General features: G+C 45.0%; 1 protein-coding gene and 1 long non-coding RNA gene across 5 annotated transcripts in view; both read right to left on the bottom strand.

Moving 5' to 3' along the window:
- SETBP1 (SET binding protein 1) overlaps nt 1-27036 on the bottom strand; it is a 376778-nt gene that overhangs the window by 243347 nt on the left and 106395 nt on the right. The gene's annotated exons all lie outside the window — the stretch shown is intronic.
- On the bottom strand, nt 340-26067 carry LOC123587663. The gene is made up of 3 exons (XR_006707450.1): nt 26056-26067; nt 9875-9877; nt 340-5632 (listed from the first exon to the last, which is right to left on the bottom strand). It is a non-coding gene; the product is annotated as an uncharacterized LOC123587663 (long non-coding RNA).

The raw sequence follows: 27036 nt of genomic DNA, 5'->3' as shown, positions 1-27036 counted from the left end.
CTTCCAGTAAAGGTAGGTAGAGAGGTATCACTGAAGTACAAAACTCACCACTGGCCTTTTCTAGAATTTGGCCAGCCCCTCCCCAGAGGGCTCCCTCCTTCCTCCTTCTGCACCTTCTCCCCTCAGCCAGCTGCAGACCTCTCTCCACATTTTCCCAAGATAATGTTTTCACAACTGCCCCTGCAGTCTGGCCCCTGGGTCCTTCCCAAGTATTTGCAATGTAACCTTGGCCTGCACCTGCTACACAGCCCCTCTCCTTCTCTCCCCCTTCAGGGGTCTGCCCTAACCCCTCTCCCCCCACCCCTATCCCCACCCCCACCCCCCATTAGCGGGTTCCCAGGCAAGTGACACCACAGAATGAAAAAGGCCAGTGAAGGCTGCAATCTCCTGGCCGGCCTGCCCTGCCTGCCCCTGCCTGCCCTGCTCTGGCTTTTGCAGGAAGCTCCCTGGGAGCCCCTCCCACTTCTCCCCTCTCTAGGCCAGGCCTTCTCTCATCTGTTGTCCCTCGGTTCCCAGGCTCTCTCTCTACTGTTTCTCTAATTTGTTTATTGATTTGGGGAATCAAATCACTTTTGTTCAGCCAAAGAAACAGCCTGGTGTTACAGAGAGTGCATTCACTTGGAATCAGGGAAGCTGTATTAGACACGGACTCAGGCCACTGGGCTGGAGGGTCCTCCCAGATCATGTCTTTCAAGCCTGTCACTTCACAGATGAAGAAACAGAAGGCCCAGAGAGGCTACGGCCCCATCACTAAGCATGTGTGTGTCCTGAGGCTGTCATTTTGCCTGTCTGGGTCTCAGGGTCCTCACCTGCCTGGCAACAGAAACATATGTTTCAGCTTCAAAGAAAATCTGGAAGACTGCAATCATATCGGTTGACCAAAGCGGTAAATGTGTAATCCTGGCTCCACCTTCATTCTTTCCAGTAGGGTTCTATCTGTCACCCTGCTGACTCCACAAGCTTGTAAGACAGGGATACAAGAGACAGACACAGACTAGAAGCTACCAGACGCCCGTATCACACAGGGATATTAAACATGGGTATTAGTAGCAAAAGGCAGTGTCAACCGTAACATCAGCAACCAAAAAATGGTGCTTACGGGAGGTAAGTATGTGTTAACTAATCTTATCGTGCTAAACATTTCAGAATATGTATGTGCAGCAAATTATCACATTGTACACCTTAAATGACACAATGTGTATACATCAACGGTATCTCAATAAAATGGGGGGGGGGTGCTATCAAAAAACCTCAAATTTCTGGAACCCCAGCCCCAAGAAAATGACCCAAGTAAACAGTGGCAATAAGTCTTAATTGGATAATCTGAATTTCTATTGCCCACGTCTGCCTTCTTTGACCCTAGGAAAGCAGGCGTGGACCCATCCTTAGAGCACTCCCTCAAATCTGACTCACAGTGTCAAGTTCAATTCAAACCCCTGCTAACAGCTCCCATCTCTGAATTCTGAAGCCTCGATGACTTTTACCACACACCTGAGTGTCAGATTGTGCGGTCTAACTTTTGTGTCTTCATCCAGACAGAGACGCATCCTTAAGGACCGGAATTACATACTCCCCTATCATACCTCAGTACCTGGGCACTGGGCACATGGCAAAATCTTAGCAAGTATCAGCTGACTGATTTCCAAACTGAGGAGAGAACAGGAATCCAAGTATACACTGAGTTCCTGGCACTTTCCATGTCAAGCCCAAGAGCTCCGCATCTTTCCACCCAGTCCTCCCTGGCCAAAAAGATACTTCCAATGCCAGCAGCCGAACACATAGCCCAACTTACGAGATTTCAATTCACATTAAGTGCTAAACAGGATTCGACGTCCCTGAATTCCATAGGTTTCTTGTTCGTAAGCCACCCTCACACACCTGTATTCCTGCTATATCACCAATCAGGTGAACCTTTTCTACAAATATGATTGTCAAATGCAATCCAATTTAAAAAATTCTGCTCATATTTTGACCTCCTGGAATACCATGCACAGCTGCACAAGTTGTACACTGCACAATATCAGGGGCAATAGTTCACAGTGCAGCAAGCTTGCATCTGTCTCCTCCCTGAAGCTTCAAGTACTTCTGCTCAGAGGGTCTGACTCTAAAGGACTTAGCATTGGGTCCACTAATCAAACATCCAGTTAAATAGGAAGGAAATTTTATTTAATCTCTGCCTCCCACTGGACGCTCCTACTTCCTAGGCCGCCTAAAATTTGCCATCATTTAAGCTAATACATAATATTTCTGCTTTGCCAATTCTGAGTGTGTAAGAAGCCACAGAGAACTCTCACCCTCTTTATTGTAATAAATTAACCTTTACGGAACCAGAGGCATTTGACTTCACCCTTGGGCTGGGATTTTTATTAAATTTCTTCTGATTCCTTTGAGCCAAAGGTCCTCACAACTGTACACAGCAACCTCCACTTCCACTTGCACTACCTTGAGCCTGAAGAGAAAGGAAATCTTAGCCTCTTCTCCATCCTCTGCCTCCTGTGCTCCCTATCGCAACCCGGCAGGAGGGCAAATGCAAGACTTATGGCTGAATAAAGAATGAGAAGCCTTGGGGTACCTGGTGGCCCAGTCCATTAAGTACCTGACTCTTGATTTCGGCTCAGGTCATGATCCCACAATTCGCAGGTTCGAGCCCCACATCAGGCTCCATGCTGACAGTGAGAAGCCTGCTCGGAATTCTCTCTCCCTCCATCTCTGCCCCTCCTTTGCTTATGCCAATGCACACATGTTCTCTCTCTCTTTCACTCTCAAAATAAATAAACAGAAGAAGAAGAAGAAGAAGGAGCAGCAGCAGCTTTACAACTGGTGTGTCAGTGGAACCCCTTCTAGAACTCAGACACAGAAGCAGTGTTGAATCTGGACCCTCACCGATGAGGGTGAGCAAAGTGTGCTGAAGGAGCGAGGGGGAAGGAAGAGAGGACAAAGCTTGGGGTGGTCTTCATAACCAGGGAAAGGCCCTAGCTCCAGAGGGGGATCAGTCTACCTTAAGTCCAGCATATCGTCCGGAAAAACGTTCACCCGTGTTCTGAGCATGAAGGACTGACTCTTGGTGTGTGGAATCCAACCATCATCTAACCTGGAGACAGAGCCACTCCAATGAGCCCCTCCACCTCCACATCACTAGAACTCAAGTCTCATACCAACTTCAAGAGGCAAGAGTGCCCTCCCTTACTTTACATGTAAGGAAATGGAAGTTTGAAGACTTTCTGTTCTCAGCTAGAGACCTCAGAACAGAACTAAACTCAAGTCTCAGTGGCTCTAAAGTCATTTCCTTTTACCTCATTCTGTGGTCAAATGCTTTATTTTCCTGACCATCTGAAGAACCTGCTATCAAAGTCATCACTTTTCTCTTTGACTACCCTTCACTCTTGTGCATGTCTCCATTTTGGACGAAGAACCTGCCTCTCCAACGAAAGGGCATGAGTCCCGAGGGCAGAAAACAGGTCACTACATGCTATGGGGCCAGTCTGATCTCTGAAGCTGATCTCCTCTCCCCACACAGAAACCTCTATTTCCACAAGAACTATCTTGCATCTGGTGCAGGTTTAACATGAGGAAGATTCTGGACGTATTTTTATAGAACTCTGCCCAAACCAAATAAGGCAGAGGTAGCTTCTGGAAGATGCTATCCTCTGCTTTTGGGTGAGGTTCTCTGTTCCCACTTTCCCCACTACCCCTATACTCGCATGGGGTTAGGTGCCCCTTCTTTGCTCCTTCAGGCTTTGCCTCAGGCCACTTTCTGCCTCGATCTCCTGCTAGGCGGAGGGTTCCTGGAGAACAAGGAACCTTGACCTTACTCATCATTGTACTTCTAGCCTATGGGACTTGGAAACTTTAGCACCTGATCAGGGGTGTTTCTAAACTCCATAAGGGAACCTGACCAAAAGGACTTACGGATCTGACTGGCAGAGAAGGCCACCAGCACTATTCTAACACCCCAGCAGATCTTGGGGGCCCAGGTTAACCTGTGAGCTGAAAGCCCATTAGCATCCCCATGTCCAGAAACAGATGCAGACTATTTGGGTGTAAGCTCTCAGATGACCCTGAGGTTATGACTAAAATCTTAAAATCCACAGATCCCAGAACAGAGTGTCTGGCACACTGTAGAATTACTATGTGTTTATGGAACAAATTAATTACTAAATACAAGTTGGATCAATCCCTACGTACTCTCTCTTTCCTCAGAAGGCAAAGCTGTGTAGTTTCCCTTTTTAATGATTGGCAACATTGTAGACATGTAGAGCCTGATAGAGCTGGGGGCTGATTCCAGTTTCTCATCTACAGATGGGACCACTGAGGTCCAAGATCTCACAGAAGGCTTTCTGCTCTCCGTCTAGTACACTGTCAGTGAGGCCACACTGTCATGCTCTGTAGGAAATCCGAGAGCCTGTGAGGCCTGTGGCTGAGACACGAAGCTCTTGGCTTCTTTCCTTGCATCTCCATCCAGCACTTGTCTCTGGATAGAGAAGGAGAGCTTCCTCTAGGAAAGAGAAGAAAAGGCTTTCCCCCGCCCCAGCAGCAGCCAGAACTTTTTACATACTCTGACATTCTAGGAGAGAAGCCATCTTCATAGGGTATCTTCCAATGGTAACGCCTCAATTTCAAAGACAGTCTGAAAGGACACAGTGACAGAATGGACTGTTCAAGTTGAGTTTTGTTTGACTGTAGGGAACATCAGTGGAAAAGGATTCTCAGAGAAGCAGTTTAGTGCCTTCCTCCCCTTTTACAGCATGTCCCCTCTCTGTTCTCTGGGTATCTGATGCTCAAAATGAACACATCATTGACATGGGCCCAAAGAGACCTCCTGGAGTCACCCACTGTTAATGCCACAGAAGTGACAGTCTGAGCACCACCCCTGGCCAGTGGGATTTTCACATTAAAGAAAACAGTCTCAAAACAAGGGAAAGCCTACGCCTGCTGAGTGTGGCATCCCCACACGCTGAGGCTCTCCTCCAGCTATAAACGTTTAGAAACACTGCCCCATGACTTGTCATTTTCCAGCTCACGTGTTGGATTCATTGCAACTCACCTCTAGAAACTTGGTTTTCAAGGTGTTGGCAAGAGGCAATTCAAAGTGCGGTTGGGGACAAGCACCAATGTTGCCAAGGAAGAGGCAACTGTCCTGAGTCCAAGAAAAGGTGCTCAACCAGGCACCAGCAGATCCCTCTGGGCACCATGCCAAGCTGATGTGAAAAGCCAAATACAATGATTGGGAGAATAAAAAGTAGTGCTCATTTAATGAAACAATTCACCCCACAGGGGCGTTACAGACCATTTCTTCTTGCTCACCTGTTTTCTAGAGGAACCAAGGACTAAAAATCAATCAGAATTCTAACCAAATCATAGATGTCCAATGGGATCCTGTGTATCAATACAAAATGATTGAATCTGAGGGAAAAAAAAAAAACTAACTTATTCAAGTATTTTTAGGAATGAGACCAGTATCACTGTGGTACAAGGCACAACCTCTGCAGGTGTGTGTGTGTGTGTGTGTGTGTGTGTGTGTGTGTGTGTGTGTCTCCGTCTGTGTGTTTGCATGTTGGAGAAGGAGGAGTTTGAGAATCGAGGCAAAGAGTGATGTCGGCAAAGGCTCACACAGAGGCTTCCTCTCACGATCCTCATGACAACACTGCCCTCCATTCTGTGCCTCCCACAGTCCTTAACCCTACAAGCCCTGGGTGCATTGATGGGGCACCTGTCAGGCTGCCCAGTTAGGTATTGCTGGGCCTCCTAGAGCTCATTTCTATGGGGAACAAGACCAAGCTGTTATTCTCTGCTGAGCTAGCCGGTCATCCTGCTCAGAAAAGTCACCACACCAGCCTTAAGGAGCATGAGAAACCAATGATGTCTATGTGTGTCAGCTCTTGGACCAGCCATCCCAAGAATGCCCATCCCTGTTGGGACCCCCACCGACAGACAGTGACTGAAGGTCTCTTGCATACTGCAAGCCATGATACGTTTGCACCACCGTATGGGGGCATGAGCTTCTGTGTTGCTTTAATCCTCCTCCTGGCAGAAGGAAGAAAGACAAAGGCTGATATTCGGTGTCAATGCAAGGTTTAACTGCAACTGTAAATAAAATTACTTTCTGTCCCCATCCTCCTTAGATCTGTTGGTTTCTTCAGCAGTCATGGTAAATGTTACATTTCAAAAATACAAACTCTACTTGGTAAGGTATGCTCCAAACACAGTGGGTAGAAGTTAGTATCACAGTCACATGACCACACTGCAGAGGGAGGGTAAAAAATGATCAGGCTGACCGGAAAACTGTAACCTTTTTTTTTGTTAGCCAGTTAAAAAAACGCACCATTTTCACTGGTGTCTCCCTCTTCCCACAAAGCATGTGAGCCACTGCCACAGGGACATACGTGTAATAACACATGTGCATGTCCACACATGTGAATGTGTACGTGCATGTATTTATTTAAACATCTGTCTGGATGAGTGTCCAGAGAGACATGGGGCTAGATGGGTGGATGAGTTAAGAGTTGCAGCCCGGAAAATCTCTTGCTAGATGGGTTTTGTCTCTTCATAAGTAAATGCAGTATGCTACCTTTTCAAAGAATTTAAAATTTAAGGCCTGGTCTAAAATGCTGATAGCAAGTTGTCTGCAACAGACCCAAACAAAATAAGCAGAAAGTAGGAATCTATGTTTAAGCCCTGGCTCTGAGATAGACCATGAGCTATCGGGCACTTCCCCTTGGGGTCTCAGCTTCCTAACACTTTTCCTTGGAGTTTCAGCTTTCTAACCTATAAAATGAGAAAGGTGGAAATTTGCTGGGGCGAGGACCCCTGCTCACAATTGTTTTTTTAATTTCATATGTCTCTCTTCAGAAAATACGTATATTCACATTTGAATACAATTCTGCACAACATTCCAAGAGATTTATCACTTGAAGCCTCTCCCTGAATTAGGTGATACCCAGGATCCCTTCCAGCTTTAAAAAATTATTCTTTATATTTCTGAGCAAAAAAAAAAAGGGGGGGGGGCTATAGGCTTCCATTCAAATGTTTCTTTTCTTCAATCTCTCAACACAGTGATCTACATGCAAAGTTACATCAAATGTTCTGAAGTTCTATAAAACTGCTTCCCAAATCCAATGGACATGACATGTTAGGAAGCAAAAGATATTACAGTTAAGGTTTCCAATCCCTAAATCAAACCTTATTCACTCAGCTGTGAAAGTGATGGTCTGTAAAGCCTTGGGAACTGGCATCTCCTATTCGACTCAGTTGAGGTGGGGGGGGGGGGTCTCCTAACTGAAGTGTTGCTTGAATCTGATTGTGAATGGACACCAGGAAACCACGAAGACAGGGGCACATTTCTTTCAGCCCGATATTATAAAGTTAGTCTCCCTCCATCTTTGTAAAGGGGTTCTAGTATACTTTTCATTTCCAACCTTTACATAATTTTAGAATTTGGAAGGCACCTTGTACATTATCTAGTTCAGTATCTCCCTTGCAGATGAATGCTCAGAAAGGAGGACACTCACCAGATAGGGCTGGGACTCAAACTCAGTTCTATTGACTCTCAAATCTTTATTTTTCCCTTCCCTCGTCCCTTGCTGCCTATTTCAGAGGCCTCACACAGGAAAATAAAGCAGGTTGAATATGTGTTGGGAGGAGAGGAAAGGTGGAGATATTTTGTGAAATGAAGAAAAGGGTACCCAGGATAAGAGCTCTCCCGCTGTTTTCCTTTCCAACAAATGCAGTGATAAAATCCATTAAATCCATGGGGACCTGTACAAATGGGGGAGAAAATAACCCTTGCAGGGAGGCTCTAAGGGCAATTTCCCTTTTGCACAGCAGATGGGAGCCTGGAGGACTGTGTCAGTCCCAACACTGGCTGTTCTAACAGAACATAGGGACTCTTGCTTTCTGCATTAGATTCTTTCCTGAAAAGGGTTATTCTGAGTGTTTCTATTTTATAACCTGCTTATTATCCCCTGACCCACAGGCTCCAGAGATTCTCTTGTCCATTTTGGCCAGATCTTTCATGAATCATGCCTCCTAACACTTGGGTTTGAGTTTCCTCCACTCCGCCCACCCCTCAGCTTTCCCCCCAACTTTTGGACACCAGGGTAATGAGCTGTGGCCAATGAGAGACAAAGCTCTTGTTTAAAGGAACAATATTATCTGTATGTGAGACTTCATTAAGGACAAATTGCCTGACGGAGCCTCTTCCCTAGATCCAGCAAAATGCTGGAGGCCATGGGTAACCCCTTGACCCATTTTTATGGGCCGGTTCCCTTTATATCCATTTCCCTCATAGAGCCAAGGAGTCTTTCAGGATGGCAGGTTAATTTTCCTTTTAAAGTCTGAGATTAGGAACCACACACACACACATTACTCTTCCCTGAAACATGTTAATTCCAGACTGGGACACAAAGGTAATGTGTATTTATGGGATTCATATTTTGAACTTTTGGTTTTTCCTGGAGCTGCCTTTGTAGGAGAATGAAGAGAAGTCTCATGTTTCTAGGGTCATCTAATTGCAGTTTTGAAAGTCAGATTACCCAGCGTCATCCAAACATTTCTTGCACACTCCTTCAGTCTGGTTCCCCAAACTCCTGCTACATCCTCCTGAATGTCCCCATCTGAACCTTCCAGTGCCTCAAAAGAAAAGCACAATATTCTCACTGGGGCAAGTGGAAACCTTCATGCCAAAAACTGTCCTTCAGGATTCTGCTGCCAGCAATTAAAACAGAGAAGCAACCAGCCCCACAGTTATATACCACCCCAGGGCACCTAATCCTACTTGGCCTAGGATTTGCATCCTACTGGTGTTTAGGATGGGGAAATAAGGGATTTGTATGGATTCACAGTCACTCACAAAAAGCTGGTTAATGACAATTTATTAATTTATTTCTTTTTTAAGGTTTCTTCTGTGGTCAGTTTCTGAAACTTCTTTCCCAATCTTAATGCAGCAAATGATCAGGGGTCAGCAAAATCATGTTAAGATTTGCTGGGGTCAAATGTAATTAGAAAGGGAAATAACTTGGGAAAGGAAACAGGGTTTTTCAAATGTACTTCCTGCTGATTCTCCACACAGCCCACCAGTGCGTTCTAGGAAAGTCGATCTCCTCTGTGGTCCCCGTAAGGATCTTTCCTGCTTTCCTGTTAATACATGTGCTCATGTTCCTCTTAGAACTGCCCTCAGTTTCTCTCCATATATCCCAAACAGCAGATCCATCCCCATTGGTTCACTTCAAGTCTCCCCTTTGAAAGCTTCCCTGAGCTAACCTGTTTGACCCTGACCTTTTCTGCCTCTGAAATCCTTGTTTCAAACAAAACTTAGTTAGCAAATGACATATTTCAGTCAAAACGGTGAAAACTTCAAAATGAATGACACATGGTCGCCCTCTGCATTTCAGATGCTCACAGGCCAGTGGGGAGATAAACATAGATACAAGCAATTATAAGGAAGTGTGAAGAAGGGTGTATCAGCCAGAGTCTTCATAGGAAACAGATGGTGTACCCAAACCGGGGCAGTTAAGGGGAATTAATTTACAATGATGTAGATGGATGCGAGAGGAGCACAAACAGTGATTAATGGAGAAGCTGTTACTACCTCTAAACTTAAGGTACAGTAAGGGAATGACTTTACTGGAACCACAAAAGCTTCCAGAGGGTTGGGGGGTTTTCAATGTCTTCTACCTCTGACCTAGTCTCCATTCTGTCACTGGAAAGGAACGTAATTTCTTTTTTTTTTTTTTTTCTAACGTTTATTTTTGAGACAGAGAGAGACAGAGCATGAACGGGGGAGGGTCAGAGAGAGACCCTGAATCTGAACAGAATCTGAAACAGGCTCCAGGCTCTGAGCTGTTAGCACAGAGCCCGACGCGGGGCTCGAACTCACGGACTGCGAGATCATGACCTGAGCCGAAGTCGGCCGCTTAACCGACTGAGCCACCCAGGCGTCCCAGGAACGTAATTTCTAAGGGGCAGATCCGAAGATCCAACTGCCTTATTTCTAAGCTCTGATGGCTTCTGTTTGCCCTGAGGGTAAAGTCCAAACTCCTTGCTTCTCTAGGCTATTCGGCATCAAGACCCAGCCACCATTATGCAGCTCACCACTTCCCCACTCCAGAGCTGCCATCCTCCATAGTGCCAGGCCCCAACTGGAATGCCATCTCCAACTAGCCAAGGCCTACTTGTCCCTCTTCCCCTTACACCTTGCCTAACCCTCCTGAGTGAAATTGCTGATTTCTTCAGCCTCCAAGTCATGATCCCCTGTATCTCTGATCAGTGCCAAAACAGTGAATGCCAAAGAAGTTCTGAGTTTAGGCAGAGACAGAGGGACAGGGCCAACTAGACATGTATTCTGTCTTAATCTTGGACTTCTTCCACATTACCATGTGGTCACATCCCAAAGGACCCATTTCTTCTTTTTGTGATCAGAAGGTCAAGATAATTCAGGAAAGATTCAGAAATAACATTTGTTGCTTCCAAAATTGGTTATATCCATACACAAAAAATTTGGAAAGCAACTTAACTATCATGAGGCTAGCTCAATGAGAAGAAATAATTATAATAATGAAAATGACTTCAAGTCCTCTTCTGAGGGGCTGCCCTGACCTCATGCCCTTTTGGACCAGGAGCCCCTGTGGATCCAGAGAGTGCTAAGTTCCAGCAGGTACAGAACACCCTAAATCAGCAATATAAACCTTTTAGCAAGGAGTGATGCCATTAGTTCCCCAACATCAGGAATCATTGGAAAATTAATCAAGAAGGTATAAAGGGCTTTCGGCAAATAAATTCACAATGATAAAATGTTGACTCGCCCAGGGGATTCTGGATGTTATTACCATTTGGGGGTTTTTTGGCTTTCAAAGTAAAAGTGAAACTGCCAAGTACTCTTGGCTTGAAGTGTCTCAAAGGAAAAAAAAAAAGCCACCAAATATGAATGGAAATGTCTCTATGATGGTGCATGGATAATTTAAGATAGGATGGAAAAGGTTCCATGATTCTAAATTGAGTAAAACAAATTTAAAATGCTTCTTGGTAGAGTAACTACTAAGATCTTAACAGAAAACAACAAAAAATAAACTCGTAAGATGGAAAGATGAAATCCGTGGACATAAACTTAAGATCTACAACGTAAGTATGCAATCAAGAAACAAACTCTATGTAGAAGCTTAAAATGTGGTTTTAATATATACTTTTCCCTGTGTCGTGAGCCTTGATCAGTCTCAGCTCACATTATACTGCCAAGACCATGCTATGCAAAGTTGTTGTCACAGAAAACATACAAGATTCCTATCCTTGCCTTGCAGAGCACACAGTGTAATCAGGGGGTAAAAACTAACACACTTGCAATGGTTTTGTGCCCAGTTCTGCACTGGCTGCAGAGAGCCTACTGGAAGTGATAGTAGAATCCCTAGAAGGAAGCTGTCAGTTTGGATGGGTAAAGCTTCAGGTAGGAGTTAAGATATAAAAAAGATGGTATGCCACTGCCAAGGTGGCAAGGAGGAGGGAAACTGAGTCCTCCCACTGTAAGGTCCCTGCATTAAAGCACCACTACCAGAAAGGAAAGCTTCCTGTCATGAACATGGTGCAAGCACAAAACTTACTGGAAAGATGTAGGCTTGTTTTCAGCATGTTTAGAGTTTAGGTGTTACTACTAGTCACATAGGTGGGAAAACCCAAGCAAACTGGGATATCAATATGTTTAGATAGATATACAGAGATCATTGTGATATCAGAGAGAAACACCCTTGACATGCAGACACACACACACACACACACACACACACACGCGCGCGCACACATGCACATACAGAACTCAGAAATAACTTTTCCCCAAAAGGGAGCAGAAGAAGACAGTATTGCATGGAGACTCAGACATGATGCAAGGCACAAGCTTTTGTGATCATTTCTGCTGCTAGAAGACAGATTTGCAGTTTTAAAAAAAGTACCATTTGAAAGGTATCCATAAGGAAAACAATTTTAAAAAATTAATGAAGCTCTCTTGCTTTTCTCACAGATACATCAGTATTCCTTCCACATTTTTATTTTTCTTTGGTTCCCTAATGTGGCATCTTTCTCATTCGACATTCTGCATGCATTTATGTGTGGAAAGATATGACACTTCAGAATAACGGAGATATCTACAAGTATGTAACCGGGCAAAGAAAAAAGGAAAGTTTGAGGCATGATTTCAAGACTGCCCACTACATTCTTCAGACAAGCATGGAGGACCTGCCAGCCTTCTGCTTGGATATCTGGTTCAGACACTTGTATTTGAGTATAGAGGGATAAGACTAGGTGAGCTGGTTCTCTTCCCAGCCCTATCATTGCTTCATCTGGTTGACCTTGGCAAGTGGAGTAAATGTTCAGCAACTTATTTGTTGAATGAACAAGTTGGGCCAGTCAATGTCTTTTTGGATTCCCAAACGCAAGATGTTCTAACCCTACAATCTCAGAGCTGAGCTCAGGGTCTTGCTGAAGCTGTGGGGAAACCCAAAAGAAGGACAACTCATACCTTCAAGTAGCAAGCAGTCTTGCTCTCCAACATGAAGAAGAAAAGTAAATGCCCAACATGAAGTCAGAACAGTTCAACAGAGCATGCAAATGCATAAAGGGTAATAAGGACAACAGAACAGCATGAAAGAAGTGCCTCCACCCTGTCCAGGGTGATTAAGAAGACCATGATGGAGTAGGCTAATATGACTTTAGGAAGGGGGGTGGATTTGAGTAAGAAACTGAAGAACTGGTAGGCTGTGAAATACTGAAGGAAGAGGAGTAGGCACACACACATGCACACACATGCTCTTATACACATGCACACACATGGACCCACAATCAACCCCACAGGTGCCTGGCAGCTGTTATATACACAAAGCCTCAGGTACACAGCTGATAAGTGAAGATCAGGTTTTCCATCTAAGTTTCCAGTACTAACTTATAGTATCCTGAAAATGCTTCTATTGCCCTTAATCTATTATTTCATTCCTCAAGGGCTTGAGGGATGTTGACGTTCAAATTATTCTATACATTAAAATCCCTGGAGAGAGGAAATGTCCTATATTAGTTGTCCCCAAACTTTAGTTCTTTTTTTTAAAATTTTTTTTTTAACATTTATTCATTTATAAGAGACAGAGAGCACAAGCAGGGTAGGGGCAGAGAGAAAGAGGGAGACACAGAATTGAAGCAGGCTCCAGGCTCCGAGCTGTCAGCACAGAGCCCGACGCGGGGCTCGAACTCACAGACTGTGAGATCATGACCCGAGCCGAAGTCGGACACTTAACTGACTGAGCCACCTAGGCGCCCTAAAACTTTAGTTCTGTGGGTCTTGAGGGAATACTACATCCAAGAGTCAAAGTACATACAGAATGACCTCCAGGGAAGGCCAGGATTCCAGAGCAGCCTTGTGTCAAATGCCTACCAAAGGGATATCCAGTCTTTAATTATGTCTCACTCTATTTTCCTAGGAAAAGCAAGTCATGCAAACCAGTAAGTAACAAGGTCTGGAGAAGCTCAGACTGGGCCACATAAGAACATCCCATAATAGGACTCTAACGAGGGTAGAGTGGATGAGGCTCACTAAATCAGAGACCACTGTTCCACGTTCAGGTCAGTTTCTTCACTTACAAGGAAGGTTGAATTTCAAGGTCCCCATGGTCCTTTCTATACTCAAGTTCTGTGTCTGTATGTTTGGGGCAAGTTGAATCATAATTGTGGGCTTTTGCTTTCCTCACAATGGATAGAACTGAAGATTCTCTCACAGACCATGAGAGTTACAAAAATACTTTGAGATCCATTAGCAAAAACACTGAGTTTTTTTAAGGTAACCATTAAAAGGGGAAAAGATATCAGACACAAAAACCAGTCCTTATAAAATAAGTTCGCCACAGGATTGCTTTTAAGCAGCTGTCTTACCCCATTTTACATGTAATCGTCTTCCACAATGTTCTTCCTCAGTCTCTCCACTGACTCTGTAGTTCAATTAACAAAAATGCACTTTATGTATCTCTTCAGGAAAATATCTGCTGCTTGAAATGAGGTACACCAGATTTTGAAGCATAGTACAATATCCCATGATGAGGAACCTAGAATATATTGGTTTGTATCATCCACTGGTCCAAGCCAACTTATTTATTCTTTTCTTTCTTACCCACAACACGCTGCTTCTTAGACTCACACAAACATGTGCACAGTACATCCCTCACTTTAAGGCATATGAGGTTTAGCCCTTGAATTCTATACCAGTTTGGTCCATTTGCTTGCTTCAAGCGTCTCTATTCCTTCAAAATCATGCATATCTGGGCAACTTGTTCCCCAAGAGATACAAATACCAGAAGACAACCTACCTATCCCAGATTTTGTCTCTTTTCCTTCCCAGAATAAGTTATTAGTCAAAAGAGTGGTGCATGGAAAAGGAAAAGGGAAAAAAAAATTGTTCCAATAACACGACATCATTTTCCCACATTCTTCTCTGTCATCTTCCAAAAATCATGAGAAGATATCATGACTTAAGGAAACAATGAATAATTGTCTAAATCTGTGAAGAGTTTTCTCTCTGAAAACAGTAAATCATATCTAGGATATAAGGAGGCTTCATTTAATGAATTACCCTGTTTAGACATGGATAAGATGAAGGAGTTCTGGAGAAAAATACAGGAATGTAAAGAATGAGAACAAGTAGAGGGCAAAAGAGGTGAAGAAGAAAGACTAAGTAAGCAGAAGGGGAATTTAAGAAGGTTAGGAAAGAGTTGTCCAACTCCTTGTTTTCACTGTGGAGGAAAGTGAGACCTAAAGGGAAAGGCAGGAATTGGAAAGTCACAAGAGGAAAGAGGGAAAGAAAGAGAAGAGATGGAGGAGGGGAGGGAGCATCTGAATCTGAAAGCAGCCCCTGTGGAGACATGGTCTAAGAAGTCCACAGCCCTGAGGAGCACATTCCTGTCTGCCTGTCACATGTGATCTTGTGTACATGACAGCACCTGCTATTTTTAGTTCCAGTGTAACTCAAGTCACTAGTGTTCCATTGGGGTAGCTGCCACGCAGTCCTGAAGAGACGTTTTACTACTTACTCCGGAATAGCCGTGCCAAGGGCCTGGGCCTTCACAGCTACAGAACTCCGCTGTGTTTATTTACAAAAGAGCAGCATTTTGAACATAACCAATATGACTATTAACACAGTTCAATGGTCTGCTGTATAACAAAACACCATTTTCAGAAGACCAAACTCATTAATTCTGGTTCCTAATGATGCCCCTTACCCCTGACCCCTGCAAGAAAAGTGTGTCCTTTATCTTTTATGGTGTGTTCTCTCCTGAGAATTTCCCTTATTTTCTAGTCTTTAACTCCTCATAGGGCTCTGTGCTTTGGAAGAATACCTCTGGTATCTACTTAAGCATGCCCAGACCTAGCTGACCCATCAAAAACCTATAGATTTCCTCCAATGCCAGGGGAACTAGGCTCACTTCTACTGAAAGAAAGAAAAGTTTGGCTCTTCTTTCTTACTGAAAGAAAAAAAAAGTCTGGCTCTTAGAGTTATACCAACCTGTATACCTTTTGGCCAAGAAATGAACACCCTGACACTACACAAGAGAAGTGCTAAGTCTGGGAATTGTTTAGAAAGTCAACGGAGCTTGACCTGAATATTAAGTAATTATGAATCATTGTTCTGGGTAGGGCATCCTGGTTAGATTGTATGGGACAAAAATCACACATAGCTATTCCCTTCCCTCTCAAGGAGATTCAGTTTGATCAGGCCCAGTGACATACAGGCCCAGTGACATTGATGGGGAAAAATGATGGAAGTGCCTGCCTCGGTCTGAGCCTTGAAAAGAAGAAACCCTGGAGGGTGGTGCACGCCAGTCATTCCTGCCTGACCAAGCAGCGGGAGTGAGGAGGCAAGTGCCAGGTGGGTGAAGGAGCTCACTTCAGCCAGAATTCACCTACTAGCAGTCTAGTTCCTTTAACCTGGACTGGACTGAAGGGCCGAGAGAAGGGTATGAAATGGATCATCTCCATCTCTTTAGGGTATGAAATGGATCATTTCCAGTGGCCAGATGGTTCCCATAAATACATTAATGACTTTATATGCATGTCTGCCTGGAAAGGTAACAGTTTAACAACCACACTGTGGGAAATGCTCCTTTTGGGTTCTGGGTAAACTGAATAAGAGACCAAAGAACTATAAAAAAGAATGTGTTAAATTGTCCCCTTTCTACACCTCATTCTTTTTAGATGGCAAGCTCAATAAATAATCCCAATATTTGGTTTAAAAAAAAAATAATACATCCAAACCTTCAGGACATTCGAATATGGATGGTCTCAATGTTGGGAAACTCTGGTATACATGTACGTGCGCATGCACCCACCCATGTGTGCACGCACACACACACTCTCTCTCTCTCTCTCTCTCTCTCTCTCTCTCTCTCTTTCCTGAGTGGTAACAAAATCAAGACTCCTGCAGAGCATGGCTATGCAGTGACAGGGCTCATGACATACTTCAACTGGATAAACCCCCAAATGCAGTCATATATCTGCAAGAAGTCCTTTTCTTCCTCCTCCAAAACAGCTTCCAAACACGTGTGATACTTTCCATCTAATGTCCCATCACCATCCCTCACCCAAACTACCACAAGAGCCTTATAATCCATTTCTGGTTTCCCTTCTATCCCTTCTCCATAGAGCTTCCAGAAAGACCCCTTCACAAGCAACAGCAAGGTGCCAGGTGCCCCCTCCCTTTCCAGTCTCATCTCCTCCTACTGGCTATCGTTAGCTTACATTATCACATCATCGTGGTGTGATATGATATCACATCCTGTGCTCTGCACAGCTACACGATGCTGACCTTCCAGCTCGGCAGCACTGCCCAAGCCACCCTCACTTCTTCTCAGGGTCTTGACACAGAACCTTCCCCTTGCCTTCCAGGCCTTCATGGCACCTTTGTTTCATAGTCCTTATCAGGATTGAAATTGTTTGTTTACATTTTGAAGGTCTGATCAATGCCTATCACCACTAGGGTTGTCATAAAGATCCAATCAGAGATGGAAATCCGTGAAGAATTGTAAGCAGGATGCCCATGGAAATCACTGCTTTTCCATAGCTACCTTTAAAGAACACCCTGCCCTCAAAACAAAATGTAAATGAAAGAGCAGTGTATCACTTTCCCCAAATATCAAAAGGAAATGACTTCCAAAGCAGGTTCTTTTTTTTTTTTTTTTTTTAATGTTGGACCAAGACAGTAGCAGGCAGGACGTGGTGAATGATTAACCTTGGGATCTCCTGGCATCAAATAAAAACCCACTTCCCTCAGGCTAAGGGAGTCGCTGACAACAGCCAGCCAGAGTCTTGACCATCTCCCTAGTGCTGGAGCATGTCCCCTGGACCCAACACACCTGGTTCCTATGGTGCCAGTGGCCAAAGGAGAGTAAATATTAACTGTGGTAGGGAATGATTACTCAGTTGTGGACAGCTTTCCATGGTTTCAAAGGTGCTGACCTGAACAGGAGCTGAGAGGAAAGAAGACTGGGGTAACTTGCCTGCAGAGCCAGCCATCTTCCACATGCCTCTCCAGGCCTGCTCCACATCGACTCTAACCTTGCTTTTTCCTGGGGATACTGACCTCTACGGAGTCATTTTCCTTTACCCTCTGGCCTCAGCCAAGGAGGAGCCACCAGCAGGAGATGCAGGTGGGAAGGTGAAGAAAGTCGGGAGTATTATTTTCCTGGCTTCCTCCCTGCTGGATCATCCCCAGACCAGCCGTGCCCCTTGACCCAAAGGCTCTGGTCAAGTATTCCCCCAGCACAGGCTGCTTATCTAGCTTACTTCCCTTCCCCAACAACCCTACATTCTCAGAATGGTCCTTCCTGTTTCAAGTCCAGAGTGATCCTAGTTCCCCTGAGCTATTACTACTCCTGGGAGACTGCAGACATCATTGGTGGTTTCCCTACACCCGGCTCACATCTGGAGGCACAGACACACCACTGCAATGAATGTCAGAGCACAACCACGCAGAGTCTAAGGAACTCAGGGGTGTGTTTTTTATGAGCGCCTGCATTTCTGTGATCTGAGGTGGCTGAGGGACAACAGTCAGGAAAGGCTTCCCTGGGAAACATGCTTAAGCTGACATCGCATCTAAGCAAGTTTGGGTGGGATGTGGGCAGGAGGTTAGTGGTAGGAGCAAGGGAATCCCAGGAAGCGGGAACCACCTGTGCAAAGGCCCTGTCACACATTGTTTCCCTCACACCAACTGACTCTCACACAGTCTTTTTTTTTTAATTTTTTTTTTTCAACGTTTATTTATTTTTGGGACAGAGAGAGACAGAGCATGAACGGGGGAGGGGCAGAGAGAGAGGGAGACACAGAATCGGAAACAGGCTCCAGGCTCTGAGCCATCAGCCCAGAGCCTGACGCGGGGCTCGAACTCACGGACCGCGAGATCGTGACCTGGCTGAAGTCGGACGCTTAACCGACTGCGCCACCCAGGCGCCCCTCTCACACAGTCTTAAGCCTTTTTCCACATTTGATTATTTAAGCATTTGTGGGGAACACAGTTTGCCATTTTAATGGCTACACAGATATAAGATGTTAACGGTAATAATAATCATGTTCATAAAAATCCTGGAGTGTCAGATGTCAGTTTTACTTCTCGAATTAATCAGTGCTTATCAGCCAAGACTTTGTCCACAGTGCCCAGCACAATGGCAACTATATATTTGAAGTCCAATAAGCATAATGCAATGGGCTAAATAAATGATGGCATTCATTGCCAATTCATACGTGAAATTCCTAACCCACAATGTGATGGTGCTCAGAGGTGGGGCTTCTGGGAGGTGATTCGGTCACAAGGGTGGAGCCCTCATGAATGTGATTAGTGCCCTGCTAAAAGAAACCTCAGAGAGGTCTCTTGACCCTCCCACCACGCAAGGACAGGGCGAGAAGGCAGAGGTCTGACACCCAGAAGAGGGCCTTCTCAGACTCAGACTCAGATGTCAGACCTCCAGACTCCAGAATTGAGAAATACATTTCTGCTGTTTTACACTACCCTCTCTATGGTGTTTTATTGTAGCAGCCCAAACTAAGACACATATGCAACTGATGGACTGAAGAGGGCAAAGCCTGGCAGCGGCTGGGCCCCGCCTCAGAGGGACCTCCCTTGTGCTCCAAGGAGGGTGTTTACAGTGTGCAGGTGAGCTGACTTCCAGCTAAGTCTGAGGTTGACCTTGGGCAGATTACACTTATCTGCAGATAATGTTGCTCAGGTCTCAGGCCCCAGGATAGGAGATAAGCGAGAGTTATTTTGGTCTCCTGACGCCTGGAGAAGAGCTGGGACATATGTGGGGACCTCTGTTTCCAGGGTGACAGGTTAAATTCAGCCTGGCTGTTGGGTTTCATGCTGCCCAGTCCCCACGAATATGCAACTCGTCAAAGAAGACTGGAGGTACCTTTGTTGAAAGCTTCTGATGCTTGATAAAATACGCCTTTTCTCTGAAAGATGACATGATAGTTTAGATTAGCCTCTTTTTTTTTTTTTTTTTTAGATGTCTTTTCACCTCAGGCTGTATGTTAAATTCCTGGCTACCTCCCTATACCTCAGAGTGATAAAGAATCCAAAAAGGAGTCAAAAAGTCAACTTTCACTTTACTGGAAGGCATTTTATTGTGCCAGAAAAGGTGAACTTTGGGACAGAAACCCCAATTCAGTCCCATTTCTGTAACAAACCGCAACGTGGTCCCAGGGAGACACCATCCCTCTCTCGGGCTCGATTTTCTCATCTGTAAAATGAATAGCTTATATTAAATGATCTATGAGATCCTTGGACTTTATGGTTTTGAGCTACATTTTTTTCTCTAGAAAATGTGTCTTAAAAGTCAGTATGTTCTCAACGTTGTTACTTCTTGGGGGATAACATGCCATCTATCCCCCCAGAGGGTTCTTATTGTGTGGTTAATGGGCCTCCTAAGAGGGTCCATGAATCTCTTGATAAAGCATACACCATTTTGTGCCTATGTATATCTTTCCTGGAAAAAAGGTCCATGGCTTTTAGGCCCCATATATGGATCCTATGTGCTTCCAGCAGAAAAACACAGGAGTGAATGCTCAGATGTTACGGGAAGTATTCAAGGGAGACCAATCCCAGGAGCTGCCACACCCATCTAACCACTGTGTGCTATGGATTCAGACGAAGAAAAGCCTTTGGGACCTCACAGTTGGGAAGATTTCAGGAAAAGGATGCGTACTGATTTGGGATGGGATCAGGGGATGGGAAACACAGAAGGGAGACAGAGTTTGGGAACTGGGTGCAAGAGTATAATTGTACATAAAAAAAAAAATTTTACGTACAAATGCTGCGTTCTTAATTAAAACAACCAACCAACACTGGCTGCTGTGCTAATTTAGCTCTCTCTCTCAATCACAGGAGAGCAACACATTTTTCCCACCTGCCTTCCATTAGCACCAGCCCCTAGAGTTCTGGGTTTGAGGGAAGAACAAGGCTTGGTTTTGCAGGTGGGAGTTGGCCCCAGATACTGCTGCTCCTCCTGCCAGGAGAACACTGGGAGATCCCAAGTCTGTATCAGCAATTCAGCCTGGATGGGGAGGCCCCACACGAGGCTGTACAGTGGGTAGGGACAAGGGAATGTCGGAGGCGTTTCCTCAGGGTAACAGGGAATAAGCCACCATAGCTTGGAGATTACGTGAGAGGGATCTCACTCATTGATTTCAAGGAAAGTTTGAAACATAACGGCAGAGTGGAAGTCACGCCATATACAGTTAGTAACACACGCACGTGAGAAAACAGAAGCATGGTCATGTATGCGGAAATTGAGGCTTTGGACTTACAACTTATAGAATATATGCTATTATTCAAAAGTTTAAACATATGTGAGACAACTCATAGCAAATATGCTGGCATATGGCCTTGAAACAATATGTCAACACTTATAAGAAAACATCTATAAAAATAAAGTCAACCACATCCCTCTTTACATTTAGGCCACAAAGAAGACCACTGCTGAGCATCTCTGGTTAAGCATTAACGCACACCAGGAGCTGCCTGTAACCTGTTTGTTAAGGCGCACTGCACCAGCTAATTAATACATCACTGGCAGATCAAGTTCAGGGAACAATATTGAGCAAGTGCATTCCTGAGGCCGTATTTACCCTCTTTCAGGGGGGAGGAAGTCCAAAAGAAAAGAGCAGAGAAGGAGAAAGAGAGGAAATGAAAGAGGTGATCATTTTGCCATTGCAGACCATCCCACAGTTTATCGAAGTGGAGTGTGTGTGTGTGTTTGTGGAGTGCGTGTGCATATGTGTTGGCCAAATCCTGAAACCAAGCCACTTGAGGAACAGTTGAAGGAGTGAGAGCTGTTTCCACAGGACTGCATGTAAAGAAGCTACCAGAACAGCACTCTGCCATTTGTAGGCCTGTTGGCTGACTGTGAGCAGAGACAATGCTGTCTTGCCTGCCACTCCACTCCCTGGGATTTATATTCTTCATCTGTAACAGGAGATGCCTGGCTCTCAACTCCTGCTGCGACTGGAATCACAGGAAGAGTTTTAACAAATACAGATCCTGGGACTCACCCCAGATAAGAATCTCTCCAGGTGGGAAACAAGCAATGGTGCTTTAGTAGCTCCTGGTCATCCTAACGCGCTCTCAGAGGCTGGACAAGCCTTCCCCTTGGTTATCGCCAGGTCTCCTCCGGCGTGACATTCATGAACTCTTCCAGCTCTGAAACTGTGCTTAACTCAGTCGTATGTAATGATTGTCCATGTCCTCTGTGGCCCTGGGAGGAATCACAATCCTGAGGGAAACTCAATCCATAAAATAGCGATGTTCGCTTTTCAAATACTCAATAAGTGAGTTCACCGAAGCCGACTAAACAAGAAAACCTGTGGAAGGTAAGTTCCACAGTAGAAGAGCTGCTCAGGTCTTGGATCAGAACGTATTTGCTCTTTTGGTACATTTTTTACCAGCTTGGCTATGTTGTTTTCCATTGACGGCGAATTGGAAGCACAAATTGGAAGGTGGGTTTGGTGAAAAAAACTGCTTATGTTTATTAACAGTGGAAAAGGGAAGGACCAGCATCCAGACAGGGAGACAGAAAGCTAAAACACTTTAAACCACAGCACAGGGCTCACTGAAAATCACAGACTGGGGACATCTGCTGTGAAGGCAAGTGTTCCACTTATCTTAAAAGACCCTGGTGATCTCTCCTGCATTACTAACAATTCGGCAGACAATTGTTCAGAGTTCAGAGAACTCTATTTAATAGGGCAAGGGCTTGTGTATGTGTGTGTGTGTGTGCATGTGTGTATTTGGTGGTTTTCTAAACAATGATTTCAATCTTTCAAAATGTGCGGGTCAGCACAGAGCGTGGTGTATTTGTCTCAGGCATTTCATTTTATTGATTTTTTAAATTTTATTTATTTAGAGCAAAAGAGTGCAAGTGAGGGGAATAGGGGCAGAGAGAAGGAGAGGGAGAATCCCAAGCAGACTCCCTGCTGTCAGCACAGAGCCCGATGCGGGGCTCCATCTCACAAAGTATGAGATCATGACCTGAGCAGAAATCAAGCGTTGGACGCTCAACCAACCGAGCCACCCAGGCGCCCCCAGGCAGGTCTAAAATAGACCTGCTATCGATAGCCTACTCCACTTCAAAATAGCTCCTCAGGGTCTCATCAGGTTGTGTCATCCCTGGATGTGACCAATAAACAACTTCAGAAAAGCCCAGAGTTTGCAGGTGGGCAGACTGAGACACAGAAAGGGGAAAAAAATACCCCCCGCCCCTGGGAGTCTGCAACACTCTATTCCTAATAAAATCTGTAGTGAATAAAAGGAACCCAGGCCAGGCCATGAGGAAGACCTGGTTTTAAGTGTGCTTGAGGAGCAACGCATGAACAACAGGACTTTAGGGACCACTGACATTGTGGGCCTCCAAGAAGAACCTGAGGCTGACTAACCAAGAGACCGCACATGGTCTTTTAATAATCACGGTTAGTGATGGCGCTTTCATAAGCCATGGCATTCCAAGAAGGGAAAGAGAGTGGGTGGGAAAACAGCAATGGGACTGCGAGAAGATTCACTGGTATATCAGTAAAACGCCATGGCAAGCAGTGACGTTATTCACAGTAACATCTCCTGATAAGACCACTCTCTTACTCTAGATGTATTGCACTTAAGTAAGAGTGACTTGCTTTTCTGCAGCAGGGGAATCATGTATAGTTTTTGAAACCAGAGGGTAGGACCTCTGCTAAATCTGGGAAAGCCATGATTCTCCATGGGAGTTGAGCTCTGCCTATCATTTCAGTTAGAAGATCTTGTGTCCATCTACATTTCTTTGTTTTACAATCCAAGGAATTTATGACACATAAATCTTGGGCCCTAAGAAACATTTTGTCTCCCATGGTACATCCCTAAAAAACTGAATCAGGATCCCAAGACACATCCTTCCTCAACATTGTCTACTTAACACAGCCTGAGGTGGATGTGAAGATAAGGGGATCAGCAAATCCTCTATTTTGGTGACTTTAAAAAATAATGTGGAGTGCCAGATGGAAGGAGCACTGGATAAGAATGGCCTCACAAGGACTGGGATCTGTTTCGGCACCTGTCACCTTCAGCAGGTGATTTTCCCCCATCCGGGCTCCCATCTCCCTTTCCATAAGATGCGCAATTTACTGGAAAGTCTCTAAGGCTCCTTCCCTTCGCCCTGTTAGCCTGTCGGTCACTCTGTTAGCCTCCAGGATCCTCCCCAATTGTGTCCAAGTTCAAACCGTCCCGGAAGCCCGCTTATTCTTTCTAACCCCTAATACTTCAGCCTGGGTGTTAGGAAGCCGAGGTTCTAATCCTAGATCTGCCTCTTGTTGTTGAGTGCTGTGAGCAAGTTCCTCGTTAATCTAGAGGACAATCAGATAAAGCTGCTTCTTAAGACATCTCAAATTCAGCCCTAAAACTCACTCCAGACCCTGCTGAAGAACATCTTTTTTTTTGAAAACTATTGTAACCGCTGCTGAGAGTGGGTTTTACAAGACACAGTACAATGACAGCAATCGTAGATATTTTTGCAGAAAAGCTCAAAGGAATCACAGCTGTGTCCTGAGAGAAAGGTGCTGTGCCTTGGCCACTTTCCCTCCTGTTCACTGCTCCCCTCTTCACACTGTGCAGGCTGTCCTGTGATCTTGATACTCACCTGCCAACCAACTTCAACACAAACCACTTGGTCACAGTGGTAGCAGAAACCAATAAACAGGCCAATAATTCCCAAATAGATCACCCCTTGCTACATGCCTAAGAATTAAAGAATAATTTCTCTTTACAACGGACATATCCTGCCTTGCAGGTACCCCATGAGCTAAAAATAACATTTTTCTCCACAATCCTGTGGCTCACAGGATTTAGAAGCTAAATCCAGACAGAGAGAGAGAGAGAGACAGAGAAAGGAACAGAGAACAGAGAGAGGGAAACATGCCATGAATCCTAAACATTTTCCTAATTGGATAATTAAGGAAGCTCTGGATGGTAGTTGAAAGCAGAGATTCTAGTAAATACTCCACCACCTATTTTGCAAGCTGTGTGGCCTTGGCTTGATCTCACACCCTATCTAGACTGTTTATATGATTATAGATCTTAAAACCTAGCGAGAACCCTTAAAAAGTTACCCAATCTACCGCTTCTTCAAACTTTTTCATGCATAAGAACTACCTGGAAAATCTGACAGAACACATTGCTGGTCCCAACCATTAGTCTCTAATTCCGTAGGTGGGGGGGGGGGGGGGGGGGGTCCAAGAATATGCATTTCAAATGAACTCTCAGATGCTGCTGCTGCTCTTGGGGCCACACTTTGAGAAGCACTTGACAGTGATTGTCAACCATAGCTAGAAATGTGAATTACCTGAGGAGGAGCACTGAGAACACGCCAAGGTCCAATGGGCACCAACCAGACCTTGTAAATCAGAATCTCTGGTCACACAGCAGTGGTGCGTATATTCTTTTTTTTAATTTTTTTTTTTTTTTTTTTTTTTTTTTTTTTGAGACAGAGAGAGACAGAGCATGAACGGGGGAGGTCCAGAGAGAGAGGGAGACACAGAATCCGAAGCAGGCTCCAGGCTCCGAGCTGTCAGCACAAAGCCTGATGCAGGGCTTGAACTCATGGACTGTGAGATCATGACCTGAGCCGAAGTCGGACGCTCAACTGACTGAGCCACCCAGGCACCCCAGTGGTGCGTATATTCTTAACAAGCTCCACAAATGATCTCAACGTGCAGTGAAGGTTCAGAGCATTAAGTCCAGTCCCCTCATTTTACAGATAACAAAACAGGTCCAGAGGATCAAGCGGTATGTGCTTTGACACATGCCTCTGCAGAAAGGGAAGCATTGGACACTAAACAATTTGGAGATCCCAGCCTTTAATTTTAGGTTCCTAACAGTATAGAGCTGCTGGTCTCCTCATCTCCAATCCTATCGCACTCAAATAATGATGGCCAGACAGACACTGTAGGCTAAGGGGGACTTTCTTTGTCTGGCTGCTTCAAGTAAGCAGAAGGACTCAAAGAGGACCACTCATTGTTGGAAAGGCTCTGAGCATTCTTCAAGCTGGCCTCTGCGTAGTTTCTAAATATAACAGGCAGTCAGACACTCTGAATAACTCTTGGCTGACTTGGCTTCCCTGGGATAAACTTTTTTTTTTTTTTTTTTTTTCCCTCCTTAGATTATGCTACACCAGGAATAGAGCCCTAAGGGGAGAAATTCCTCTTCAAAGTCAGAGCAAGATAACACTGTGTGTGGTATTCAGGTTGTTCTCCTTTGGAAGGAGAAAAAAAAAGGTGGGAGGCAAACTTCTCACATCAGCCAACATCAAACACTGGCATTCATACTTGATACGTGTGGTGTCGGTGGAGGGGAGGCAGCACATGAGGGGGAAGTGGTCAGGCAAAGACAATTAACACATCCCGGTGCCAGGTTGGCAGGGGGGGACGAACGCAGGCCGCAGGTTCAGGTGCTCCAGGTAGCTGTGGGCAACACGAAAGTCCATGTGCCAGTAGGCACTGGCAGCTGTCCCTGTGTCAGCTCGGCCGGGACACAGAGCGCACGTCGGGTGCACAGCATGCTCCCTGGGAGGTGGCTCAGGTACAGCTCTGGCCATTTCTCAGCCAGACCGCAGTCACTGTACCTTGTCCTCCGGCTCTTGCCGCTTCTGCTCGTTGGGGAGGAGGAAATAGGATTCGATGTGACCTAAAAATTGCGTGGAACACATGCAGACATTCATATCTTCGCTTTCACACAAATATAAAACATTTCCTCCTTATTTCAGTGCAAGCCAAGCCTATTTTACAACATGGCAATATATTTGAGTATTGGAGTTGGATGGATACTGGTATCACCCAGTCCTGTCCTCTCCCTTTACAGATAATAACACTGTAAAAACTACCGTTTATTAAGCACCTCCTATGTATCAGGCACATTATATATATTAAATCTAATGCTCCCCAAATGAACAGCACCTTGCAGAAGACAGAACAGAGTCAGAGATGAAGTGATTCACCCCAAACTGCAGGGCTAAGGGTGTCAGGATTCATATGCAGGTTTCTGGCTCCAAATGGATGCCCCGTCCACAGTTAGGGAGAGGAGGAAGAAGCAATAGCTAATGGTTTCCTGTCTCCCCCACCCATCACATTAGAGCAACTGACCCACCCGCCTCAGCTGACATCACCCTGTGCTTTTAAAGACTGGAGTCAAAACTTTATTTAGAAGTTCTAAATTTCTCAGTGTCCAGGGAAGAGTTTGTTAGCTATCAATTGCCCCCAGAGGGAAAAAAAAAAAAAAAAAAAAGAACACAATGTTTCAGTTTCAATCCTAACCAGGGCAGAGGCCCAGGTGCTGGTAAAACAGAGCAGGAAAACATATGGGCAACCAAAGGGCACTTCTCCACCGGAATTTCTCCAGTGTGGTGAAAGCACAAGGAAACAATGTGCTTTAGGGGAGGCATGGAGACCCTAACTATGGCCCCACCCCTGGAAGATGCAAGTCTCCCCCAGGGCTGGTGGGGGGCCCACAAAGCAAAG

This window comes from Leopardus geoffroyi, chromosome D3 (genome assembly GCF_018350155.1).
Source record: "Leopardus geoffroyi isolate Oge1 chromosome D3, O.geoffroyi_Oge1_pat1.0, whole genome shotgun sequence".
Taxonomy (NCBI): domain Eukaryota; kingdom Metazoa; phylum Chordata; class Mammalia; order Carnivora; family Felidae; genus Leopardus; species Leopardus geoffroyi.
Note: the sequence above shows the minus strand (reverse complement) of the source record. Positions and strands in the feature narration are given on the sequence as shown.